Consider the following 27422-nt stretch of genomic DNA (forward strand, 5'->3'; position numbering starts at 1 on the left):
CCGGACCCCCCTCTTGCACTGCTTAATAACTCTCTTGCTACTGGGGAGGTCCCGCATTCTTTCAAAGAAGCAGCTGTTCTACCCATCCTGAAAAAATCAAACGCGGACCCCACAATCCTAAGTAATTATCGACCAATCTCCCTCCTCCCTTACTTAGGAAAGATTCTGGAGACTTATGTCACCCGCTGCCTGAGTTCCTTTGTAGAGAAATCCTCCTTCCTGGACCCCCAACAAGCTGGATTCAGACCCCTCCATTCCACTGAGGCGGTCATAGTAGCAGTCATGGACGCCCTCAGGAAAGGAGCTGACAAAAACATCCCTCAGGCCCTTGTCCTCTTAGACCTTTCGGCGGCTTTCGACACGGTCGATCATGCCATCTTGATCGACCGTGTCCACAAAGCCGGTATCCAGGGTGTTGCCCTCGACTGGCTAAGATCTTTTCTCGACCAGCGTTCACAATCTGTTCACCTATCCACGTTTTCTGCACCTTACACATCCCTCACCTGTGGTGTCCCACAGGGCTCTGCACTTTCCCCCCTTCTTTTTAATTTGTATCTGCAACCCCTCTTAGCTTCCCTCCGCAATTCCCCGGTCACAATCTTCAACTACGCGGATGATCTTCAGTTGATTTTCCCTATCGATTCCCTCCCTTCTTCCCATCTCAGCTTTCAGTCCATTATGCTGACCATCGCAGAGTGGATGTATCACAGTCAATTAAAACTGAACCCCACAAAAACTGAGCTCGTACTTGTGGGGGGCCCCATTCATCCGTGGAACTCCACCTTTTGGCCAACCTCCCTGGGGACGGCACCCACTCCAGTGAGCACAGTGAAGAGTCTGGGGGTGATCATTTCTGAAGACCTCTCGATGAGACCACAAATCAACTCTGTCACCTCATCCTGCTTTTTTCATCTCAGGCGGATCCGCAAGATCAGTAGGTTTCTCACTAGAGATGCCCTGATCCAAGTCATCATCGCTCTCATCACCTCCAGGCTCGACTACGCGAACATGCTGTATGTGGGGATCCCTGCATGCCACCTCCATCGGCTGCAGCTGGTGCAGAATCAGGCGGCCCGCCTGATTTTCGGCCAGCCTAAACATCAGCATGTCACTCCCCTTCTCCGTAGTCTTCATTGGCTCCCTGTCTCCAAGCGCTGCACCTTCAAGCTGGCATGCTCAACGTTCAAAGCTCTCTCTGATGTAGCCCCGGCTTTCATCTCATCTGTCTTGAGACGTCACATCCCCCTCAGAGCCCTTCGCTCAGCATCTCTCAACCTCCTCGTGGTTCCCAAATTCAAACGCAAAAAGCACGGTGGCTCGAGTTTCTCTGTTCTGGCCCCCTCCACTTGGAACTCCCTGCCACTCACGCTTCTCTTATGCCCCAGTTACGACTGCTTTCGCAGACTTCTAAAAACCTTGATATTTCTGTCTGCCTATGAATAACCGCCCCACCCTTGATCACTGTACTTGTCAAAGAGCGCCATGAAACCGTTGGTGAAAGTGCGCGGTATAAATAATTTTTAATGTAATGTAATGTAATAGGAATACTTTCTGGTTCTTATTGGATCAAGAATCAGATCGTCTGCTGGGAACCATTCGTCTTGACTTGTGCTCGGTAGTTCGATATCAGCTAGTTCCGGACCCTCATCTGGAGTCTCCTCAGCTGCTACAAGAAGTGGGTCTAGAGGTGCTCTAGAACCATCCCTTCACAGGCACTCATGAAGTTGTCTCCATTTATAAGAAGACTTCCACTCTGAAGTTCAAATCATTCATTAAGTGTTTTTATTTCATTGCAATTAGATATAATCCATTGTATATAAGTTTCTTTTGTAGTTTACATGATTATTGTCATCTTTTAGATTTCAGACATTGTCATCATGAAGCATCCAATGCATTTCGGGCATGCAGTAATATGCCCTTCGTCAGGGAAAACGACACTGTCAAAAATAACAAGGCTTTGTCACTGTTGTGATAAATCATATAGCATGTATCAAAAAAACAATGTAGTGATTAATGTTTCAAAACAAGAATTTAGTGAAGTGGGTGGTCAAGAAAAGGTGCGTAAATTGCATAAATTGCATGCACTGTAAAGAGCTGGTGGTAAGATACAAATAGTAAGGAGCTAATCGGACTCACATGACTGGGGTATCCAGTTTTAGAGTGAAATCTGTAGAGAAACAAGTAAAAGAAACGCGGCTCTTACAAACAGGGCTCTTGAAAAAGTGCGCGAATGTAGTCCTAAGCTCACGCATACGAATGCGCTCGTCTAATCTACTGACCTTAGTATGTGGAAGTGTAGGTTCCACTCGAATCCTCTCGTAGGTACGGGCAGGTACACAGTTCGTCAGTATCCGCGATTATTTAAAGAAGGGTTCCGGTCATGTGACGTATGACGCGCAACAAAAATGAAAAAAAGACTAGCGGACGAACCTCCGTGTATTCTTACGTGCAAGCTAAATGTGCACAATAGTGTTGTATTGTTCTGGCCAGAACAAAGCTAAAAAACGGTAGTATTTAAAAAAAATCGAAGAATATAGACTAGTAAAAAAATATATTTACTACGAAAAATTTAAGGTGAAGTCGGGATTCGAACCAAAATGGTCCGAGTTGATGGTGGGGTGATTAGTGTTTATAGCCATAGTGAAAGGCGATAGAAAGCAAAGGATATGTGTGAGTGTGAGTGCCTGGTGTGTACATGAACAACACACAGTATACACAAGATGCAGTCTCTGGAGCAATTTATAAAGGTTTATAAATAACATGCAAATTCTATTCTTTCATTAAGCCCCATTGGTTTCTGGGTAGAAAGTTTCTGTATCCAGTAATTCTCTCTCATCAATAGGAATTTAGTGTTGTTTCTCCCTTCAATTTTTTGGACAGTTTCCAGAATTATGAATTTGATTTGGGAAACGTTATGGTTTTCTTCTGTGAAGTGCAACGATAGCGCTGATTTGGTATTTTTTAGACGTATATTAGATCTGTGTTCGGTTAGTCGCACTTTGATGCGTCTCTCAGTTTTTCCCACGTACATTTTTCCACATGGGCATCTGATACCATATATCAAATTGCTTGATTCACAGGTGGCATTAACTCTCAATTTAATTGGGTAACCTTTGGAGGGATGGCAGATTGTGTTGCCTCGGATCACGCTGTTACAGTTGCCACAGTTAAGACAGGGTTTAGTTCCTGTAAATGTTGTATTGTCCGATGATTTCTGTTGAAGAATTTCTCCTAGATTCTTTGATCTAGTGAATGCAAAGATTGGAAGTTCTCTGAAAGATTGTTTGAAATCCGGCTCAATGTTGAGAATTGACCAATGTTTCATTATAGTTTGTCTGTACTTTTTACTAGAAGTGGAGTATTTAGATACTACTACAGTTCTTGTCTGTTCAGTTTTGATTTTGGTGGTTAGTAGCTGTTTTCTTTCAATTTGATCAATCCTCTTCTTTGATTCATCTACTAAAGATTGTGGGTAACCTCTAGACGTGAATGTCTTGGCCATTTCACTAAGTCTGGTGTTGAGAGTATTTTCTTCTGAAGTGATTCTTTTGACTCTGGCCATCTGTGAAAATGGTAAGTTTTTGATTAGATTAGGTTGATGAAAACTTGAATATAGCAACATGTTATTTCGATCTGTTGGTTTAACATATAAGTCAGTCACGAATCCCTCTGTAGTTATGGTTACTTTTACATCAAGAAAATTAACAGTCGTGTCTGACATGACCCATGTTAATTGAATTCTTTGATCAATCTCATTGAATTTAGTTAGTTCCATCTGTAGTTTTTCTTGTGTGTTTGTCCATACGATGAAGAAGTCATCAATATATCTAATCAGTAATTTTAGATTTTGCGTCCATTCATTGTTGGAGAAGATATGTCGGTTTTCATACCACTGCATGAATATATTAGCATACACAGGGGCTGCTGAATTGCCCATAGCCATGCCTGTCAATTGTTGGTACCATGTTTCATCAACTTTGAAATAGCTATGGTATAAGATGAAATACATCAGCTCCATCAAAAAGGTCTGAAAGTCATGATCTAGTTCAGAATTCAGGAGTGCAGATTCAATCGCTTCAATGCCCATATCATGGGGGATGCTAGTGTACAAACTGCATACATCAGCTGTACATAAAATTAGTTTTTCTGTTGGATCCAACTTTAGTTGTTGTAATATCTGTAAGAATTGGGACGTGTCTTTGACATAAGTACGCATTGATTGTACAATGGGTTGTAGATATCGGTCAATGAGTTGACCAATTGGTTCGTGCAAGCTCCCTCTCGTGGACACTATGGGTCGCATTGGTGGGTCGTTGATGTTTTTGTGTATCTTGGGTTGCATTCGGAGTGTAGGGCTTTTTGGATCTGAAGTCAATAGGAAGTTTTTAGTTCTTTCTACAATAGTCCCTTGTTTTAATGCGCCATCAATGATGTCTTTTAACCTTTTTGCGTATTCCAGTGTAGGATTTCTATCCAATTTACAATATGTCTTGTCATCTGAAATGTGCTCATTGACTTTCTTGTTGTACATTTCCACATTCATGATGACGATAGCGCCACCTTTATCCGCTTTTGTGTATATTACCTTGTCATTGGAAGCCAATTTATATAAGGTATCAAAATCCTTCTGTGTGATATTCCTACTTTTAGGTTTGACATGTTTAATTTTTCTGATGTCCTGTTTTACTAGATTTTCAAAAAGATCCAGCGTCTTGTGGCTGGTGGGAGCTTGAAAAGTGCTGTGTGGTCTTAAACCTACTAATTGATCTTTTTCTTGTGGTGGTCTATCCGGTAATGTATTATCAAAGAAATGTTGCAGTCTAAGTTTTCGCATCAGTTTAAAAAAACTAACTTCAAGTTCCAAATTGTCGGTGGTAGTGGTCGGTATGAAAGATGTTCCTTTTTGTAGTAACCCCAATTCATAAGGGCTAAAGTGATGATCATTGATGTTGATTACTAAGTGTTCTGCGGTTGATTCTTTTTGGCTTTCCTCTCCTTCTCTTTTTCTTTGGAGGTCATGGTTGTACTTCTTGTGTTCGGTGGATCCCTTTCTTTGTCCTTTGCCTGACCCTCTCCTGGGTCTCCTTTTTGGGCTTGGCCCTGGTCTAAAAAAGGACTAGTTTCAGTAGTTTTGCTGGTAGTTGGTTCTTCAGCAGTCGGTCTATCTTGAGGTATGGGCGTAGGTTGTGTCTTACGTGATCTTTGACTGGTATCACTCTCAGACGAGGATGTTTCCGTATTAGAGTTGTATGGACGATTCCTACGTTTTTGCGCGTAAACTTCTGCCCACGTGTATACTTCGCCAAGACGATAGTCAAGTGTATCTCTCTTAAATTCCTGAATTTTTCGTTCGTTTATTTCTTTAGAATGCCGATCTATTTGGCTCTTTATGTCATTTAGGGTAGTTGTTAATTCTTCTTCTGACATCATCTTAGATAATTCTGTTTTAGTTTCCTCAATTTCTGTGCTCAGTTCTTCTAGGATGGTAGATAATTCTTGAATTATTAGAAGAATTAGGTCCAACGAACATTTATTGAGAATTTCATACCAGCGTTCCTGAAACTTTTTAGAATGTTTACATAGGGACGGTTTGAGTGCAATTCTGAGACCACGTGGTATGCGTAAGTTCCGATGATATCTGATGAGGGTGCTAGCATGTAATTGCTGGTTGGTTTTCCTTTTGGATAAGTATAGTAGTTGTCTGACATTTTGCTCTTTGGACCGTCCTGTGGTTTCCTGGGTGAGTTCTTCCCTGATTAAGGAATAAATTTGGTCTGCGTCTTTAGTTTCAAATGCAAAAGTTGAGGCTCTGGCCTCTGTGCTTTTTGAAATGTCATCATAGTTGCTCATCCTGAAGACTTAAAATTATTTTGGTTGATTGCGTGCTATTTATCCACGGGACACTGTGGGCACATAAATTGATTAGAATGGGATAAATGCACTGCTGTTTCTAGTTATTTTGCTCGTGATTCGTCAAGTTAGTCGGTGCACCGGACGGTAACGTCGAGAGTCCAACAACGTTCAGTATACAGCTACAAGAAGTGGGTCTAGAGGTGCTCTAGAACCATCCCTTCACAGGCACTCATGAAGTTGTCTCCATTTATAAGAAGACTTCCACTCTGAAGTTCAAATCATTCATTAAGTGTTTTTATATCTATATATATTCAAGTTTTCATCAACCTAATCTAATCAAAAACTTACCATTTTCACAGATGGCCAGAGTCAAAAGAATCACTTCAGAAGAAAATACTCTCAACACCAGACTTAGTGAAATGGCCAAGAAATTCACGTCTAGAGGTTACCCACAATCTTTAATAGATGAATCAAAGAAGAGGATTGATCAAATTGAAAGAAAACAGCTACTAACCACCAAAATCAAAACTGAACAGACAAGAACTGTAGTAGTATCTAAATACTCCACTTCTAGTAAAAAGTACAGACAACCTATAATGAAACATTGGTCAATTCTCAACATTGAGCCGGATTTCAAACAATCTTTCAGAGAACTTCCAATCTTTGCATTCACTAGATCAAAGAATCTAGGAGAAATTCTTCAACAGAAATCATCGGACAATACAACATTTACAGGAACTAAACCCTGTCTTAACTGTGGCAACTGTAACAGCGTGATCCGAGGCAACACAATCTGCCATCCCTCCAAAGGTTACCCAATTAAATTGAGAGTTAATGCCACCTGTGAATCAAGCAATTTGATATATGGTATCAGATGCCCATGTGGAAAAATGTACGTGGGAAAAACTGAGAGACGCATCAAAGTGCGACTAACCGAACACAGATCTAATATACGTCTAAAAAATCCCAAATCAGCGCTATCGTTGCACTTCACAGAAGAAAACCATAACGTTTCCCAAATCAAATTCATAATTCTGGAAACTGTCCAAAAAATTGAAGGGAGAAACAACACTAAATTCCTATTGATGAGAGAGAATTACTGGATACAGAAACTTTCTACCCAGAAACCAATGGGGCTTAATGAAAGAATAGAATTTGCATGTTATTTATAAACCTTTATAAATTGCTCCAGAGACTGCATCTTGTGTATACTGTGTGTTGTTCATGTACACACCAGACACTCACACTCACACATATCCTTTGCTTTCTATCGCCTTTCACTATGGCTATAAACACTAATCACCCCACCATCAACTCAGACCATTTTGGTTCGAATCCCGACTTCACCTTAAATTTTTCGTAGTAAATATATTTTTTTACTAGTCTTTATTCTTCGATTTTTTTTAAATACTACCGTTTTTTAGCTTTGTTCTGGCCAGAACAATACAACACTATCGTGCACATTTAGCTTGCACGTAAGAATACACGGAGGTTCGTCCGCTAGTCTTTTTTTCATTTTTGTTGCGCGTCATACGTCACATGACCGGAACACTTCTTTAAATAATCGCGGATACTGACGAACTGTGTACCTGCCCGTACCTACGAGAGGATTCGAGTGGAACCTACACTTCCACATACTAAGGTCAGTAGATTAGACAAGCGCATTCGTATGCGTGAGCTTAGGACTACATTCGTGCACTTTTTCAAGAGCCCTGTTTGTAAGAGCCGCGTTTCTTTTACTTGTTTCTCTACAGATTTCACTCTAAAACTGGATACCCCAGTCATGTGAGTCCGATTAGCTCCTTACTATTTGTATCTTACCACCAGCTCTTCACAGTGCATGCAATTTATGCAATTTACGCACCTTTTCTTGACCACCCACTTCACTAAATTCTTGTTTTGAAACATTAATCACTACATTGTTTTTTTGATACATGCTATATGATTTATCACAACAGTGACAAAGCCTTGTTATTTTTGACAGTGTCGTTTTCCCTGACGAAGGGCATATTACTGCATGCCCGAAATGCATTGGATGCTTCATGATGACAATGTCTGAAATCTAAAAGATGACAATAATCATGTAAACTACAAAAGAAACTTATATACAATGGATTATATCTAATTGCAATGAATATAAAAACACTTAATGAATGATTTGAACATCAGAGTGGAAGTCTTCTTATAAATGTAGACAACTTCATGAGTGCCTGTGAAGGGATGGTTCTAGAGCACCTCTAGACCCACTTCTTGTAGCTGTATACTGAACGTTGTTGGACTCTCGACGTTACCTTCCGGTGCACCGACTAACTTGACGAATCACGAGCAAAATAACTAGAAACAGCAGTGCATTTATCCCATTCTAATCAATTTATGTGCCCACAGTGTCCCGTGGATAAATAGCACGCAATCAACCAAAATAATTTTAAGTCTTCAGGATGAGCAACTATGATGACATTTCAAAAAGCACAGAGGCCAGAGCCTCAACTTTTGCATTTGAAACTAAAGACGCAGACCAAATTTATTCCTTAATCAGGGAAGAACTCACCCAGGAAACCACAGGACGGTCCAAAGAGCAAAATGTCCGACAACTACTATACTTATCCAAAAGGAAAACCAACCAGCAATTACATGCTAGCACCCTCATCAGATATCATCGGAACTTACGCATACCACGTGGTCTCAGAATTGCACTCAAACCGTCCCTATGTAAACATTCTAAAAAGTTTCAGGAACGCTGGTATGAAATTCTCAATAAATGTTCGTTGGACCTAATTCTTCTAATAATACAAGAATTATCTACCATCCTAGAAGAACTGAGCGCAGAAATTGAGGAAACTAAAACAGAATTATCTAAGATGATGTCAGAAGAAGAATTAACAACTACCCTAAATGACATAAAGAGCCAAATAGATCGGCATTCTAAAGAAATAAACGAACGAAAAATTCGGAAATTTAAGAGAGATACACTTGACTATCGTCTTGGCGAAGTATACACGTGGGCAGAAGTTTACGCGCAAAAACGTAGGAATCGTCCATACAACTCTAATACGGAAACATCCTCGTCTGAGAGTGATACCAGTCAAAGATCACGTAAGACACAACCTACGCCCATACCTCAAGATAGACCGAATGCTGAAGAACCAACTACCAGCAAAACTACTGAAACTAGTCCTTTTTTAGACCAGGGCCAAGCCCAAAAAGGAGACCCAGGAGAGGGTCAGGCAAAGGACAAAGAAAGGGATCCACCGAACACAAGAAGTACAACCATGACCTCCAAAGAAAAAGAGAAGGAGAGGAAAGCCAAAAAGAATCAACCGCAGAACACTTAGTAATCAACATCAGTGATCATCACTTTAGCCCTTATGAATTGGGGTTACTACAAAAAGGAACATCTTTCATACCGACCACTACCACCGACAATTTGGAACTTGAAGTTAGTTTTTTTAAACTGATGCGAAAACTTAGACTGCGACATTTCTTTGATAATACATTACCAGATAGACCACCACAAGAAAAAGATCAATTAGTAGGTTTAAGACCACACAGCACTTTTCAAGCTCCCACCAACCACAAGACGCTGGATCTTTTTGAAAACCTAGTAAAACAGGACATCAGAAAAATTAAACATGTCAAACCTAAAAGTAGGAATATCACACAGAAGGATTTTGATACCTTACATAAATTGGCTTCCAATGACAAGGTAATATACACAAAAGCGGATAAAGGTGGCGCTATCGTCATCATGAATGTGGAAATGTACAACAAGAAAGTAAATGAGCACATTTCAGATGACAAGACATATTGTATATTGGATAGAAATCCTACACCGGAATACGCAAAAAGGTTAAAAGACATCATTGATGGCGCATTAAAACAAGGGACTATTGTAGAAAGAACTAAAAACTTCCTATTGACTTCAGATCCAAAAAGCCCTACACTCCGAATGCAACCCAAGATACACAAAAACATCAACGACCCACCAATGCGACCCATAGTGTCCACGAGAGGGAGCTTGCACGAACCAATTGGTCAACTCATTGACCGATATCTACAACCCATTGTACAATCAATGCGTACTTATGTCAAAGACACGTCCCAATTCTTACAGATATTACAACAACTAAAGTTGGATCCAACAGAAAAACTAATTTTATGTACAGCTGATGTATGCAGTTTGTACACTAGCATCCCCCATGATATGGGCATTGAAGCGATTGAATCTGCACTCCTGAATTCTGAACTAGATCATGACTTTCAGACCTTTTTGATGGAGCTGATGTATTTCATCTTATACCATAGCTATTTCAAAGTTGATGAAACATGGTACCAACAATTGACAGGCATGGCTATGAGCAATTCAGCAGCCCCTGTGTATGCTAATATATTCATGCAGTGGTATGAAAACCGACATATCTTCTCCAACAATGAATGGACGCAAAATCTAAAATTACTGATTAGATATATTGATGACTTCTTCGTCGTATGGACAAACACACAAGAAAAACTACAGATGGAACTAACTAAATTCAATGAGATTGATCAAAGAATTCAATTAACATGGGTCATGTCAGACACGACTGTTAATTTTCTTGATGTAAAAGTAACCATAACTACAGAGGGATTCGTGACTGACTTATATGTTAAACCAACAGATCGAAATAACATGTTGCTATATTCAAGTTTTCATCAACCTAATCTAATCAAAAACTTACCATTTTCACAGATGGCCAGAGTCAAAAGAATCACTTCAGAAGAAAATACTCTCAACACCAGACTTAGTGAAATGGCCAAGAAATTCACGTCTAGAGGTTACCCACAATCTTTAGTAGATGAATCAAAGAAGAGGATTGATCAAATTGAAAGAAAACAGCTACTAACCACCAAAATCAAAACTGAACAGACAAGAACTGTAGTAGTATCTAAATACTCCACTTCTAGTAAAAAGTACAGACAAACTATAATGAAACATTGGTCAATTCTCAACATTGAGCCGGATTTCAAACAATCTTTCACAGAACTTCCAATCTTTGCATTCACTAGATCAAAGAATCTAGGAGAAATTCTTCAACAGAAATCATCGGACAATACAACATTTACAGGAACTAAACCCTGTCTTAACTGTGGCAACTGTAACAGCGTGATCCGAGGCAACACAATCTGCCATCCCTCCAAAGGTTCCCCAATTAAATTGAGGGTTAATGCCACCTGTGAATCAAGCAATTTGATATATGGTATCAGATGCCCATGTGGAAAAATGTACGTGGGAAAAACTGAGAGACGCATCAAAGTGTGACTAACCGAACACAGATCTAATATACGTCTAAAAAATACCAAATCAGCGCTAACGTTGCACTTCACAGAAGAAAACCATAACGTTTCCCAAATCAAATTCATAATTCTGGAAACTGTCCAAAAAATTGAAGGGAGAAACAACACTAAATTCCTATTGATGAGAGAGAATTACTGGATACAGAAACTTTCTACCCAGAAACCAATGGGGCTTAATGAAAGAATAGAATTTGCATGTTATTTATAAACCTTTATAAATTGCTCCAGAGACTGCATCTTGTGTATACTGTGTGTTGTTTATGTACACACCAGACACTCACACTCACACATATCCTTTGCTTTCTATCGCCTTTCACTATGGCTATAAACACTAATCACCCCACCATCAACTCGGACCATTTTGGTTCGAATCCCGACTTCACCTTACATTTTTCGTAGTAAATATATTTTTTTACTAGTCTTTATTCTTCAATTTTTTTTTAAATACTACCGTTTTTTAGCTTTGTTCTGGCCAGAACAATACAACACTATCGTGCACATTTAGCTTGCACGTAAGAATACACGGAGGTTTGTCCGCTAGTCTTTTTTTGATTTTTGTTGCGCGTCATACGTCACATGACCGGAACCCTTCTTTAAATAATCGCGGATACTGACGAACTGTGTACCTGCCCGTACCTACGAGAGGATTCGAGTGGAACCTACACTTCCACATACTAAGGTCAGTAGATTAGACGAGCGCATTCGTATACGTGAGCTTAGGACTACATCCGTGCACTTTTTTAAGAGCCCTGTTTGTAAGAGCCGCGTTTCTTTTACTTGTTTCTCTACAGATTTCACTCTAAAACTGGATACCCCAGTCATGTGAGTCCGATTAGCTCCTTACTATTTGTATCTTACCACCAGCTCTTCACAGTGCATGCAATTTATGCAATTTACGCACCTTTTCTTGACCACCCACTTCACTAAATTCTTGTTTTGAAACATTAATCACTACATTGTTTTTTTGATACATGCTATATGATTTATCACAACAGTGACAATGCCTTGTTATTTTTGACAGTGTCGTTTTCCCTGACGAAGGGCATATTACTGCATGCCCGAAATGCATTGGATGCTTCATGATGACAATGTCTGAAATCTAAAAGATGACAATAATCATGTAAACTACAAAAGAAACTTATATACAATGGATTATATCTAATTGCAATGAAATAAAAACACTTAATGAATGATTTGAACTTCAGAGTGGAAGTCTTCTTATAAATGGAGACAACTTCATGAGTGCCTGTGAAGGGATGGTTCTAGAGCACCTCTAGACCCACTTCTTGTAGCTGTATACTGAACGTTGTTGGACTCTCGACGTTACCTTCCGGTGCACCGACTAACTTGACGAATCACGAGCAAAATAACTAGAAACAGCAGTGCATTTATCCCATTCTAATCAATTTATGTCTCCTCAGCTGCACCACCTTCAGCTTCAGTCGCGTATTCTCCGGTTACCCTCTTGGTATGGCTGGCATGGATCCACTTTGGCACGCCTGCGCACTTCACTGCAGTTGTAGTCACAAGGATCACTTGCCTCAGTTTTTCCCACTTTAGTGCAAGGCAACTCTTCCGGGTGTGTTTCTTCAACACAACCCAATCACCAGGTTTCAGTTTATGAGCTGGAGTTGTAGGCCAGGTGACGGCGTCCTCCCCAATCTGGTGAGAGATAGAACGCACTTGGTCACCCAGCTGCTTGCAGTATTCTAGTACCAAATCATCAGAAATACTTAGCAGTTTGTGTCCAGGTACCCATGCCTGTCGCATCACTCTTCCCATTAGTATTTCATGGGGGCTCAAGCCTGTCTTTCGGTTTGGAATGCTTCTCAATCCCATCAGGACAAGGGGTAAAGCTTCTATCCAATTCAATCTTGTAGAGTTACACATCTTTGCCAATCTTGATTTTATAGTGCCATTCACCTGTTCAACTACTCCAGAAGCCTCTGGATGATATGCACAGTGCAGTTTTGGCTCAATCTTGAATGCTTTATAGAGTTCTGTTAAGACTTCGTTGGCAAAATGCCCACCTCTGTCTGTTTCTGGAAAACCATACCTAGGTATTAGCTCCCTAAGTAACAGTTTGGCTACAGTAATAGCATAATTTTTCTTTGCTGGGTAGGCCTCCACCCATCTTGAAAATAGGCAGACTATAACTAGGACATACCTATATCCTTTGCACATGGGCAACTGAATAAAATCTGCCTGCATTCTGATAAAGGGACCTTCTGCCTTTCCAATTGTACTCTGATCCACTACTGTTCTTTTTCCTGGGTTAAATTGCTGACAAACCATGCACCTCTGGCAAAGTGTCTCTGCAATGTTCCTGAACTTCGAATTGTAAAACACATCTTGGAACATACGGCACATCGCATCCCTTCCTACGTGTGTGTCTCCATGTATCAACCTGGCCATTGGAGAAACCATGCTGTCTGGTAATACAGGCATACCCTCCTTATTAACCATAACACCATCCCTGTCTCTAGGTTGACATCCATCTGCCTCCCATCTCTCCTTTTCCTCCTCCTCTGCTTCATGCTGCAACTCTTTCAGTTCCCTCCAAGTAGATACATTCTCAAACACCATAAGTTGGCAGCTGTTTCCGCCTCCCCATAATTTGTGTGAGATACTGGGTCTTTGTTCGGGTCAGCAGAATCACAACGGAATGTGGAACATATACTGTTACAGGATGTCCCATCACAATATTTTCACTTTGTTCTAGACTAGTGCATGTTGCAGCTACTGCTTTCAGGCATCCAGGTAATCCAGCAGCCACTGGATCTAAAGTAGCCGAAAAATAAGCCACTGGGCGTCTGGTCAGACCATGCTCTTGTGTTAGGACTGAGAGGGCACAATTGTCTCGTGTATCACAAAACAATTCAAAGTTCTTGGAACAGTCTGGCATTCCCAATGCAGGAGCTGAACACAGACAGTTCCGCAATTTTATCCAGGCTGTCATGCTTTCGTCATCCCATGTAACTGGATCTTGTACTCCTTTCTTGGTCATTTTTATCAATTGTTTTGCTAATGCAGCAAATCCCACAATCCACTGTCTGCAGTATCCTACAACTCCTAGGAACATTCTGACTTCTTTCTGAGTCCTAGGTAACTCCATATCTCGAATTATTCTAATTCTTTCTGAAGTGACCCTTCGGATACCTTTTTCTATCTGGTGCCCCAGATATTTCACTGAGTTTTTACAGAACTGCAATTTGTCAGGTGATACTTTATGTCCTCCCTTGCCCAGATGATTCAATAAGGCAATGGTATCAGTAACACAGTCGTTTCGACTTTTAGACGCCACCAGAAGGTCGTCTATGTACTGGACCAAAACTGATTCTTTTGGCAGAATTAGTGATTCAAGGCATCTTTTTAGAATCTGATTGAAAATCGAAGAACTCTCTGTGTACCCCTGGGGGACACGATTCCAAACGTAGACATGACTGTCGAACTCAAAAGAGAAAAGAAATTTGCTGTCTGGATGCAATGGGATGGAAAAGAATGCGTGACACAAGTCAATAACGGTAAACCATTCCGCATTCCATGGGATCTGGTACAAAATCACTGCAGGGTTTGGCACAATAGGACAGCAAGGTACAACAATCTGGTTTACCTTTCACAGGTCCTGCACTACCCTGTACTTTCCGCTAGGCTTTTTAATTCCAATTATGGGTGAATTACAAGGACTGCTCATTACTTCCTGTATTATATTTGACTCTAGCAATCTTTTTACTTCCATTGCAACTCCAGCTTTCACTTCTGCACTCATTCTATACTGTCTAGTTTTTGGGTAAACAGCATTTGTTTTTAATGGCTATTTTAACTGGGTCCACATTTGCCATTAATCCCACATCTTTCCCAGTGAAATCCCACACATCAGGTGTTACTTTTTGTTGGAGCTCTTCCGGTAAGTCCTGTATTGTCAGTGTCTTCATTTCTGTGTCAGGCCTCAGTAACATCAATTTGTACAGGCCATCTTCATCTGGGGTCTGAATTTCGACGCCTTTTGGTGTGCAAAAGATGGTGCAGTTCATTTTGCACAACAAATCACGTCCTAGTAGATTCACTGGACTAGAGTCACAGACAACAAATCTGTGCATTTCTTTGAAGTTCCCTATAGAAACCTCCATTGGTTCAGTTACTGGAGTACTGATTATCTGATTTGACACACCCACTACTTGGATGGCTTCTCCCGAGAGGGGTAGGTTTGGAACATCCACTGTTCTCACAGTAGAACGGGTAGCACCAGTGTCCAATAGAAAGGTGAAATCATTTCCTTCAACCTTTCCTTCAATGTATGGCCCTGTCTGGTCTACCGGTAAGGAGGCGCCAAGTACGCACTCCTCGTCCTCCCCCCTCAGGCCCCGTCAGTATTGTTCATCACAGAGGAATGTATCATTTAATAGGAATTGCGAAGTTGCTGCATTTCTTTCATCTCCTCCTTCCCATACCTCGACCCCCTCATTTTGCTGAGCCTGATTCTTATAGTTAGGTCTAGGAGCTCGAGGCAACGGATGCTGTTTTACCTGTTTCTGGTTCTTTCGTGGCCCCTCTTTCTGCACCTGTGGATTTAAACCCTTTATGGGGGCATTACCAGCCTGCAAATGTGGACACTCGTCTCTCCAGTGCCCTATCTGACCGCACCCGTGGCAGGGAAATTTCTTCTTGGCCTCTTCTTTACTCAATTTTACTCTGGGCTTCCCTCCTCCCCAGAATTATTGTTTTGAGCATTATCATTCATTTTACTTAACTGTTTCTCTTGTTGTTCAGCCAATTTTACTTGTGCCCACATAACCTTCTCCTTCAGGGCTTTTCTTTTGTTCTCTAACTCATCCTCACAGTACTTTGCGTACTTGAGGACCTCATCTATGGGTTTGCCCTGCCAACAGATTTTATTATTTCTGATCCATTAGGATATTTCAGGTCTCAAACCCAACACAAATCGATAAATGAAATGGGTCATATCCATCATTTCAATATTATCGATTCCACTGTAGGTTTTGAATACCTGTAGCAATCTTTCATAATAGGAGTGCACTGTTTCATCACGATTTTGGGTAGTCCTATCTATTCGGGTCCAATCGGTTTCCTTTGCCGGCACTTTCTCTTTTAGGTATTGTATGACTTTATCATACTTTCTCATTACATCTGGTGAAGGAGCTCCGGTTCTGGTGTCTCTCTCATATTCTTCATTGGGCCAATCAACTGCAATCTTGCATTCTGTCCACAAGTCTACAGGCACTACAATGTCAAAGAACCCATCCAGGTCCTTCAGGAGACGTTTTTGAACCTTCACGAATCTTTCAACCTGCCGATACCACTCTACAGGTTTCTCTCGTAATTTTGGGAAGTCATTTGTAAAAGACACAATATCCTGTCGGGACCATGGGACATGTACATATTTCCCACCCGGTACTTCTCTCATAGGATACAGGTTTTCTGCCTTGCCCACTACTTTTAGTACATATTCTGAAGTTTTTGGTTTGGCCTTACTGTCCTCCTTTTTCTTTGCCCACCTGGCTTTCCATTTGTCTAGATCTTCCCATTTCTGCAGTATGTTCAGCAATTCTTTTATCTGTATCTTCTTCCCTGACACATTCATATTTTCTAAATCTTTGTCGGAAAATTCTGCTCTGTAGGGTTTCTGTAATACCTTGGATCGACTAACTTCTATTCCCATATCCGTGGCTGTGTCCATTAATTTTTCATGGAACACTTTGGTTTTTTCCAGGTAAGGCTTTTGCTGATAAACAGCAACTCCTCCTCACTAAAAGTATGTAATCTGTCTAATTCCACATTTCCAGCCATCAGTTCCTCCATTTCTATCCTTAGTTTGTAGATATCTAAAGGTTTGGGTTGGGGAGTTTCTTTTTCTATTTCTCGGGTCCATCGATCCAGTTCCTCCGGAGTCACTACTGTGGCACTCCGAGTCCCTGAAGCTGTTTCAATTAGGACTTCCTTTGCCCTGGTCTGATGTCCTGACCGTGGTTCACTGCTTCCAGGTTCCCTTATGGGCAGATCCATCAGGGAAATCACAGACTCACATTCACTTGTCTGATCATCAACTATGAGCAGCTCTTTTCTAGGAGGGGCTACACCCAGTGTAATAACTGGGGTTCTTGGGCTAGCCTGTCTATCCCATAAAGAGGAACAACAGTTACAGGACCAATAGTTACTGGGATTGTCAGGGCTTCAGGACTGGGATTTATCTGAGCTATAGTCTGAATGAGTTCATTTCGTTGTTTAATCAATGCTTCCTTTTCTTGTTCACGTAAAACCCTTTCCATAGAGTTGTCATGCATTACTTGGGGTACTAAAGGAGGGTATATACTCAGGGCAGTTGGGATTGCTAACCCTGGTTTGTCATCACCAAAGGGTCGGTAATTTGGGACCGCTGTGCCAGGTCTGCAAAATCCGTCACTATCACTGGGTTTGCTACCAGTACCAACTACATCTGTCTCACTGGCCCTCCTACTTCTAGGATGTCGGAAAAACTGATTCTTCGAGCTTAGGGGTCCAGACTCTTCATCATAAGGAGGTGGATTCTTCATTAACAAATCCTCCAAGTATTCATCCTCCGAATCCCCCATGGCCATTAGATGTTGAGTTTTCTCTGCCCTTTTTCCTCCCCCTTGTTCAGTTACCCCGAACATCGGAAATAGTCCTTCAACCATCATATTCTGCCTCCACTGCTTCATCTTTTTCTCTTTTGTTTCCCGCTGCAATTTTGGATACCATTTGCTCACTCCCTTATCCATTCGGGGTCTGTCTCGCTCTAGAGCCTCAATCTCCCATTCCTCTAAAGCTTCATATTGCGTTAATCTGGGTCGGGGGTGTAATTCATTCATTCGGGTTCTCAAGTTAAACAGAATTCTACCATTAAAGGTACCATTGAGGGGAAATGCTTGGACTCCGTCATCTTCAGTATACTTTACCCAATTTTCTAACCATACACAGGTATGATACCCTTTGTCAAACATCATAAATGATGCGGGAGTATTAGGTGGTGGAATGATCACACCCTCCTTAGTTCTAATGGGCTTGTCTTTCTTGAAATAATTCTTGATCTTTTCAGCAATGGTCAATTTTCTCTTTCCTCCATACATATTGTAAGGTCTACCTCTTAGCATCTGCTCCTTATGAAAACCTGGATTTTTCGGATTAGGTAAGAATTCAGGATACAACATACACCTTTCCAAACTATCTTCAAGCTTGGATTGATTAATTTTGTTTACTAAGGTGCTTCCAATGCTAGCGCGTCTTTTAATTCACAGCAACCAATCAGCATAGAGGTTGCAAACACTCTCGACCAATGGGTACGCGGTCCCTTCGTGAGACGCGGTCTCACTCTTCGGCGCTCACCCCTCCCTTACAATTCTGGCTTCGCTACACACCGGCGGGCTCAACCAATACCAGCGCGGCACGGAGTGACGTCAGTGCAGCCTTGCGACCGACTCCCTCCTTCACAAGGTAACGGAAACTTTGAATTTTTCTTAAAGTGCAAGTGCTCAGTTTAGTTAACAACGTATAACATTCGCCACTGTGCTTGAGGGTTTAAAAAAAAAAGGGGTTTTCTCTTACTGCAAGTAAACCACTTCTGTCTACTTTTCATTCACTACGGATAGATCTCTTCTACCTATCCCCTCACACAAGCATTAGAGAACCTGCTACTCTTTTGACTCATCCACTTCTTTCCGGGATATATACTAAGCCAAACTTTCACCAGCGGACTCCTCTGCTGTCACTCAAGCTCCGAAGAACCTATTACTCCTTCCGCACGTGACCCTTACTAGGTGATATCACAATGGGAGTTTCAACAGGGTACTTGTAGCTATCATTTATTCAATAATTCATTCAAGAAATTCCAAATTAGCGCTTCCAGTTCTGCCTAACCATGCACTAATCTCCCTCCTAGCCAGTGACCTCACAGCCAAGTGGATTCTACTCACCACTTGCTTTTCTATTTCCCCGGGGATTCCCACAACAAGAAACAACCACGAACAATTATGTTAATCACATGCAATAATATAGCAGCATTTCATGAAATATAATTTCAAACCTTTTATAACATTTAAATGCAATAACAAAACTTATTTTAGCAGCAATACATTTTAGCAGCACATTTTATTTTTCACAGTTCCTAAAACTATCTTATCTATCTATCTTAACTAGTCCTAACCATCTATCTGCTACCAGAAAATTACTGATAGAGCGCGCAGGTTGCCCGACTCTTTATCTTACCAGATTTCACGCACTTGGGCCCATGACGTGTTTATGACAGTATTTTAGTGAATCGGGCGATTTTACACGACACCATCAGCAATTCTATGTGTTTTCCTTAACACTATTACAAAGATCGTATCGTATCGTAAGGGGTGCTTGTATAGCGCACTGACACCATGGGTTTCCTGGCGCTGGTTGGAAGTAGAGGAGACAGGAAGACTAGCCAGATTGGGGGAAGAGCCAGGTTTTTAGAGATTTACGAAAGAGGGTCAGAGAATTAGAAGTTTTAAGAGAAAGGGGGAAAGAATTCCAGAGCTTGGGGGCCAGGTATGCAAATCTCCGGCCTCCAGATCTGCAGAGCTTGTAAGAAGGAACAGTCAAGAAATGAAGGTGGGAGGATCTCAAGTTGCGGGACGGGCAGTAGGGTCTGATAAGGGATTTTACAAAGCTGGGGCAGAGGCCAGCCAAAGATTTGAAGGTAAGGCAGCCGATCTTGAAGGCTGCCCTAGAGGTGACAGGAAGCCAGTGGAGTTTGACGAGGAGGGGCCTGGCGGATTGCCACTTCGGAATCCCTAAGGCCAATCTCGCCGCCTGATTTTGGACCACCTGCAGTCTGCCCATCGATGTTTTAGGCAGACCATGGTAGATCGAGTTGGAGAAATCTAGGCGGGAGAGGACGAGGGCCATGATAACCTGCAGGAGGGCATCAGGTGTAAGGAGGTATGCCACTTTCCTGATCCTGCGCAGTTGGTAAATGCAGGACGAGACCACGGTCCCCACCTGCGGCCGTAGGGATAGAGCGGAGTCAATAGTGACCCCCAAGCTCTTCACCGAAGCCACGGGAGTGGGAGAGGGGCCCAGTTCCACCGGCCAAAATTGAGGCCCCCAGAAGGTGGTGCTCCTACCGGGAAGGAGGAGCTCCGTCTTACCGGGGTTCAGCTTTAACTGGTTAAGGCCCATCCACTGGAGAATGTGGGACATGACCGACTGAAAGTTAGGGATAGCAGAGGGGGAATTAAGAGAGAAGATGAGCTGCAGGTCGTCCGCGTAGTTAAACACGGTGACGTCCCACTGCCTCAAAGAAAATAGAAGGGGGCGAAGATAAAGGTTGAAAAGAAGAGGGGACAAAGAAGAACCCTGGGGAACCCCACAGAGCGAGTGCTCTCTAGGGGCCCTGAAGGCGCCCAGGCTTAGGGTCTGAGACCTGCCAGTCAGGAAGGATCTGACCCAGGCCAGTGCCAGGCCCTGGATGCCAGCCTGCTCGACACGGCGGAGAAGAATGTTATGATCCACCGCGTCGAAAGCGGCTGACAGGTCTAGTAATACCAGGGCCTGGGGGGTACCCTTGTCAACACCGTCTCTCAGGGCGTCCAGCACGGCCAAGATCACTGTCTCCGTAGAGTGGCCGGGTCTGAAGCCAGCTTGGTTGGCCTCGAGGAAGTTGGAACTCTCGATAAACTGTGAGAGACAGGTGGTGACATGGGCTTCCAGGATTTTTGAAAAGAAAGGTAAGAGAGAGATGGGGCGGTAGTTAGCCGGGACAGCGGGGTCAGCCCCCGGCTTCTTCAGAAGAGGCACCAGCACGGCCTCCTTGAAGGAGCCCGGCACCGTCCCAGAGGAAAGCGAGGAATTTAGCAAGGGGAGAATGCAGTCGGGTAAAGTGTGGCAAATGTCCCTAAGTATGGAGGGGGGCAGCAGTCATCTGGGGATCCCGACTTGACGCGGGTGGCAAGAGTGGCCAGAGAAGTAGAGTCTAGAAGAGGAAATTGTGTGAAGGAGGAAGTATTGTGAGGGGGGAGAGAGATCCAGCGCCAGGAGACGTGACAGGGATGGTGTCCTTAATCAATACGATTTTTTCAATAAAAAAAGTGCTGAGGGCATTACATGCTTCCTGTGTAGGGGCCTGAGTAGGGAGCGTCCTGGGGTCGGAGGTGAATTCGTTAAGGACCTTAAAGATTTCCTTAGACTGGCAAGGGGCAAATAAAATTTTACCAGAGGCATAGGTTTTTTTGGCAGCCAGAATGGCGAGTTTATACCCATTGCGGGCAGCCACATAGGCGTCTCTGCCTACAGGGCTGTAATCTCTCCTCCACTTGCGCTCGAGCTGACTTACCACAGGTACCTACTTCCCTGATGGATCAGGAGCTAACAGTGGACGAGAGATAAGAAGATACTTAATACTTTCTACATTTAATAATACTTTTATACCTTTATAATGACCACAGACACCTGAAGGGTTTTAAAGATTTTATATAGTAAGTTTAAATCAGAATGACATGAGTATAAAACTAATACAGAATGAGGACTAACCCTGGCCACGGGTCAGCTTGGGAAAGGCGAGGACAAGGACCCTCAAGGACTTAGGATGCCAGTAGGCGAGCAGGTACAGCTCACGGACAGTCAGGACAGGATACCCCTCAGGATTTGGGTCAGGACTGGGCTCACCAAAAGGTACGACCAACACCTGCAGCTTCGGATGCAACGCCTGCGCTACTCCCTCTCTGCATGGAATCCGCCAATAACCCGATTGGGTTCTCGAATCTCCCAGCAAAGTGCTTCGCCAGCACTTAAGACTATTTCCACCCCTTGGAGTTTGTGGAAAATTTCGGACAGAGTGCTCCGCAGCTCTCGGTATCAATCACCTATAGAGTTCGTAGGGTCGGTGACAGGTCTGCTACTCGGACAAGTCGGACAATTTCTCTAGCTAAAACTAGGCTAGTTATACCCTTTTCGGGTCCTAGACCACCCACAAATGTTGCAAGTGACAGGATCCCCAACATTGGATTGGTCAGGAGAGGTGGTTAGGTCATTGTCACCACCTAAAATTCTGGGTTCCCATATTTAATATTCAAATTTCGTACCCACCGCTTACATTCCAGTTCCTAGGGCATGAGAAAGGTGTAAAACAATAGGACACACATAAGTAAATACATTTGTAACAATTTTAGGCACAGCCGAAATCTTCTCTGCACAGAAGATTTTCCCAGGCGCATCTCAACTTCAGAAGCCAGCTGGCTTGGTTCTGCTTCTGCGCGGTTTGAATTTCCCCTCATCACATGATCGGGGTGTAATGGGTTTCAAAGATGGAGCGACTCCCCACTCCCAGGCCCACAGATACGCGGCACATGAAAAGTAAGCGAAAACAAATTAGAAACACAGAAAAAATGAATACACTGTACACCATGAATAGCTACACTACATCCCTTACTTTATAATATCTATAGCATTAGGATTTTAGGCAGAAATAGGCAGCTAGACAAAAACAGCAGTAGCAAGAGGAGAGCATGTTAGAGACAAAGCGGCCATATTAGCAGTAATGCGCATGAGCGAAAAAATCCCTCCAGAACTGCGAGTGCGTCACATCACATGGGTATGACCGACGCATGCGCAGACTGGATTTCTGCGAAGCAACGATTCTGTAGTATGCAAGCCTCATTACGATTAATAGACACATAGGCAAGCATCTCTGGGACACCCGCGTGTAATGTAAAAGTGCAATATTAATGACAAACAGGTTGATTAATGATATTACAGGTTAAACGAGGTTCTTGAATGTGAGCAAGGCGCTTTACGTGCGAATCCTTGCTCCATCAACGGGACCCAGTTGACTTACAGTGAGATGAGAGAATTTTTGGGTGAGTGTGGTATTAAACATTTGTTCATCACTTTGTACAACCCACAATCCAATGGGATTGTCGAGAGAGCCAATCGCATGATTAAAGGCGCGATAAGTTTGGCACTCACCAATAATCTTGACATAGAGGAGACTTTGAGTGAGCTAGTATGTGCCTATCGCACGATTGAGAACTCCACCACTGGAGTGATTCCCTTCATTGCCATGCGGGGCCGTAGACCAGCTTCTAAACTGATGCCTCTGTGGATCAGAGAATTGGTCGAAGGAAAGAATGGTGGTGGTTGTGATGTGAGCAGTCCTGTAAATGCTTCCAGGAGAGTACATGACAAAGAAAACAACTTGTCCAATATACTTGTAGGAGACTGGGTCAAGGTCCGTTCCGGACAATGGGTCAGAGGTCTATGTAAGTTTCGTGGACCCTTCAAGGTAAAGGAAGTGTACCCTTTCTATGTTGTGTGGGAAAATGGGGAGAAATGGAACCTACGTAGGGTAGCAAAGTACAGCTCACGTGACCATTCTCCTAAAACCTTGGTTAGTAATGCTGTCACCAAAAATTCATGTTCAGGTTACATGTTGGCCCATGATCGTCAATTACTTGACAGTGCTCGCACAGGTACAGAGGTGAGGGCACCAGGCCCTGGTGGGGATAACTTGAGCACAGGTCAAAGAGCAGTCAACACAAATGAGGTGTTCCATGATCCCCATGGAGCTCTACCTTATCACAGACCCTTACGGGCCTGGAGACCTCCTCAATATTTGCATGATTTCATTGTGGGATGACTCATTGTTTATATTCTATGTTTCTGCCTCCTATTCTCCCCGCCCTCCTGTTGTTCTTTTCTTCCACTTAATTCCCTACCTGCGTGTAGAGGAAAGGGGGCTATGTTGTGACGTCATTCACACCGTGGCTCCGCTCCGCGAGCCACGGTGGAATGTTGGAATGCTAACGTCCGATGTGAAGCGCCGCTCGCTGACGAGTCAGTGATGATCTGCTGGCCGAAGGCGGCGGGCGCGCTGATGTCATGTTGCTGTAGCGAATAAAAGTTTTTAACTTAAACCCTGTCTCCGCTTCATGTGACGACCACAACAATATCTTTGAGAAGACCAGCGGAGTCCACTTCAGTGTAAGACGTACTTGCTCTATAAACCGCTTCGAAGTGTGCTGCAAAATGGGATGCTATTTCTTGGGGATCTTTTAGCTCCGTGCCTGCAGCGTCCTGGAGGGATGCTTGCGTATTCCCGCTTGTCCAGCCAGGCAATCAATTTCCCTGCTTTATCCCCCAAATCGTAAATTCTGCCAAGCTTTTCTTGTGCCAGGTTTCGAGCAGAGTTGGTAACTAAAGCTGTGTAATCAGTCTGCTTGAGCCGGAGCTGGTGAAGCAGTTCAGGAGAGTCTCGATTCGCCAGCTCTTCCTCAATCCGAAGGATATCGGATTCAATGTCGGACACCGTTTTCTGCTGTTCCCGTTTGTGACCTGAAATTAAGGACAAGGCCTTCCCCCTGAGTACCCTTTTAAAGGCCTCCCAAAGTGTTTGGCCGGAGTTCACAGTGCCCACATTTTCGGGGAAATAGCAATCTGTTGCGGTCAGGAGACCTTTGCGTATTTTAGGGTTATGAAGGTGCCAAGGGTTAATGGGGGTGATACGACCCACCCGCGTGTATTCTAGGAGGAAGTGCATCCAAAGTGTCGGACCTCCCGGATGTACGAGGTGTGGGAGCTGGGAACTAGAATATAATCGAGGCGGGAAAACTATGGTGCGCTCCGTAATGAAATGTGTATTGCTTTGTCTCGGTGTTGAACATACGCCAAGTATCTGTTAGTCCCATGGCATCAAGGAAGTCGGGTAATCCACGGGAGGAGGACCCCAACACTCGTGGAGGGTGTCTGTCCAGTTCGCCGGAGAAACTGGAGTTAAAGTCACCCCCCAACACCAACTGTCCCTCTGGCAATGTGAGAATAGTTGTGCGAAGGTCTTGGAACGTGGTTGTTTGGAGACCGGGGGATATATATTGAGAACAATAGAAGGGTCCGTCCCTCCCATGAGCCTGATATGCCAACATAGCGGCCCCTGTCGTCGGTCCAAGTAGAGTCTACACTAAAAGGAAACGCATTCCTTACAATGATACCCACCCCCCTAGATCCAGTCGTGAACCCCGCATGCGCGGCTAGTTTACAGCCATATCTGTTTAGTGCTTTACAGGAGTGGTCCATAAGATGTGTTTCCGGAAGTAACACGATATCCGGACCTTGCCTTTTAATATACTGCAGAACGACCCTGCGCTTGATTTTATCTCCCAATCCAATGACATTCCAGATTAGTATTCTGAAGCATTTCCCCCAGTGCGTGTGCGTTAAGACCATAATGGTTATTAAGTGCCCTGACTGTACCTGCAAGCATGTGTCGATGGAAAAAGGAAACCACACAAAACCCCCACAAACCCCCCCAACATCCCCCCTCCCTGCTTCCCTGCCCTCTGGACTTAGAACTGCCCATTACAACTGGCAGAGGGCCTGTCACCCAATTCCTAACTCAAGAGATTAACTAAAAGTAGAATAGAGGCGGAAAACCAACACCCTGACCTCCCGCCCCCTACCTTAAATTAATAGTCAAGTGTCCCCAGACAATACCAGTTAGCCATCACTGGTGTCGCATAAATCCCGGTGAGTATGTGACCCGACAGAGCCGGTCCAGCGAATGGGAACCTGCGTGGGTGGGGCATCGGCTCCTAAAGGAGGTCCCTGAGAAGCCGGAAGGCGCGCTGCTGTGGAGCCCGGAGGAAGAAGACGTGCTGCGGAGCCAAGAGGGAAAGAAACAGAGGAGACGAGACACCGTGCTACACCCGACAGGAACTATCGAGGAGCCGGTGCATCCTGATGAACAGAAGGAAGAAGACGAAGGACCCGAGGTGTGGACGGACGAGTGGTGGACACCCCCAGAGGATGCGGGAGTGCCGCTGCAATTCAGGAGAAGTGCAGCTGACGCGGTGAGTGAATCGGAGAAGAACGAGGGGGGTGAGGGAAGAGAGGGAGAGGGAGAGGGAAAGGAAGACAAGGTGAATCCAAAAGGGGCACCATGAGCACCACTGTTTACGCCGTACTTTAACCTCAGCACAAACCCTTACTGTCAGCCCAGCTTTGTCCTTCACTTCCACTAACACCCCCCTTTTTAACAAACCTCCGATTTATAACCAAGTTGCGTTTGCAAAGTTCTGGCTTTCTTTAGTTGATTTTTTTTCTCCCAGAGTCTATTCCTACATTGAAAGCCTGCATGCTGATAGGCACCAGCAGAGAGGGGTGAAGGGCTCGATCCTGCCTGAGTTGTACCAAACCAGAGTACTTACCGTATTTTTTCTTGTTCTCTCCTCTCCTTTTTGGGAGCCTCCCGGGACAACCACCAGTGAATAGAACACCCTGAGGAAGTTACCACCCCCAAAGAAGGAAGACCACCTAAGCTTCGCTCTGATCAACCTTCTGTATTCCCAAATTCAAATAAATCATACCATCATTGAGCCCATACTACGGCCTCCTCAGTTTTTCTTCCGCCCATCCCTCTCACACTTAGGTTTGAGATGGTTTAGGATGAGGTCTTCTACAAACAGGTCTGGCGCAGGTCCCTCTGATTTTTCAGGCACACCAAGGATGCGGACTTTGTTACGCCTGGACCATCCTTTGTAATCGTCCAGTTTTCGCTCGCCCGTCTCGCAGAAGGACCACAGATCTCGCACTTCATGCTGGAGTTGAGACACGTCATCCGTTAGACTGGCCGTCTTTATATCTAAAGATTTGACTTTCTCGTTAATTTTCGTGAGGCTGGCACGTATGAGGGTAACATTGACGGCAATAGTGTCCATTTTATGCTCAAGAGATGACTTGACCCCTTCGATGGTGGCCATGCGTCCTGCAAAGTCAGGCCGAGGAGCAACCCTCAGAGTCTTCTGCCACCTTAGTGGTATATCACAAATCTGTGGCCGAGCCCTTGGGCAATGTATATCGATCGAGCTTGTTGGATTTTATCTGTCTTGTGCCCTTGGGACCCCTAGCAGAGCGCTTCTCAGATTCCTCTCTGCTTGCCATCATTCACCCGGATCACTGGACTCTTTGGCCGTGCCTGAATTGGAACCTCCGCTATGGGTGCAGAGAGAAATGGCAACTGTAGAAGGGGCACTACGTTAGAGCAATCTATGTGCAGCGGCCGGCCGGGGTAGATACGGTGGGTACCGGAAGTGCACACACAGCCCAAGCCTATGCCCGGTTGACAAGCCAAATCTAGCACCCCGTCACCACCAAAATCCACTGGTCCACCGTTGCCTCCGTCCATGCGAGAGTGGGAGATGCCTGAACCCAAGATGCAGCCCCTATCAACGGGGGGGCACTTGTCA

At 43.7% G+C, this 27422-nt stretch overlaps 1 protein-coding gene across 2 annotated transcripts in view; it reads left to right on the top strand.

Annotated features, from left to right (window-relative positions):
• TMPRSS11E (transmembrane serine protease 11E) overlaps window positions 1-27422 on the top strand; it is a 395553-nt gene that overhangs the window by 261250 nt on the left and 106881 nt on the right. The gene's annotated exons all lie outside the window — the stretch shown is intronic.

This window comes from Lissotriton vulgaris, chromosome 3_1 (genome assembly GCF_964263255.1).
Source record: "Lissotriton vulgaris chromosome 3_1, aLisVul1.2, whole genome shotgun sequence".
Lineage (NCBI taxonomy): Eukaryota > Metazoa > Chordata > Amphibia > Caudata > Salamandridae > Lissotriton > Lissotriton vulgaris.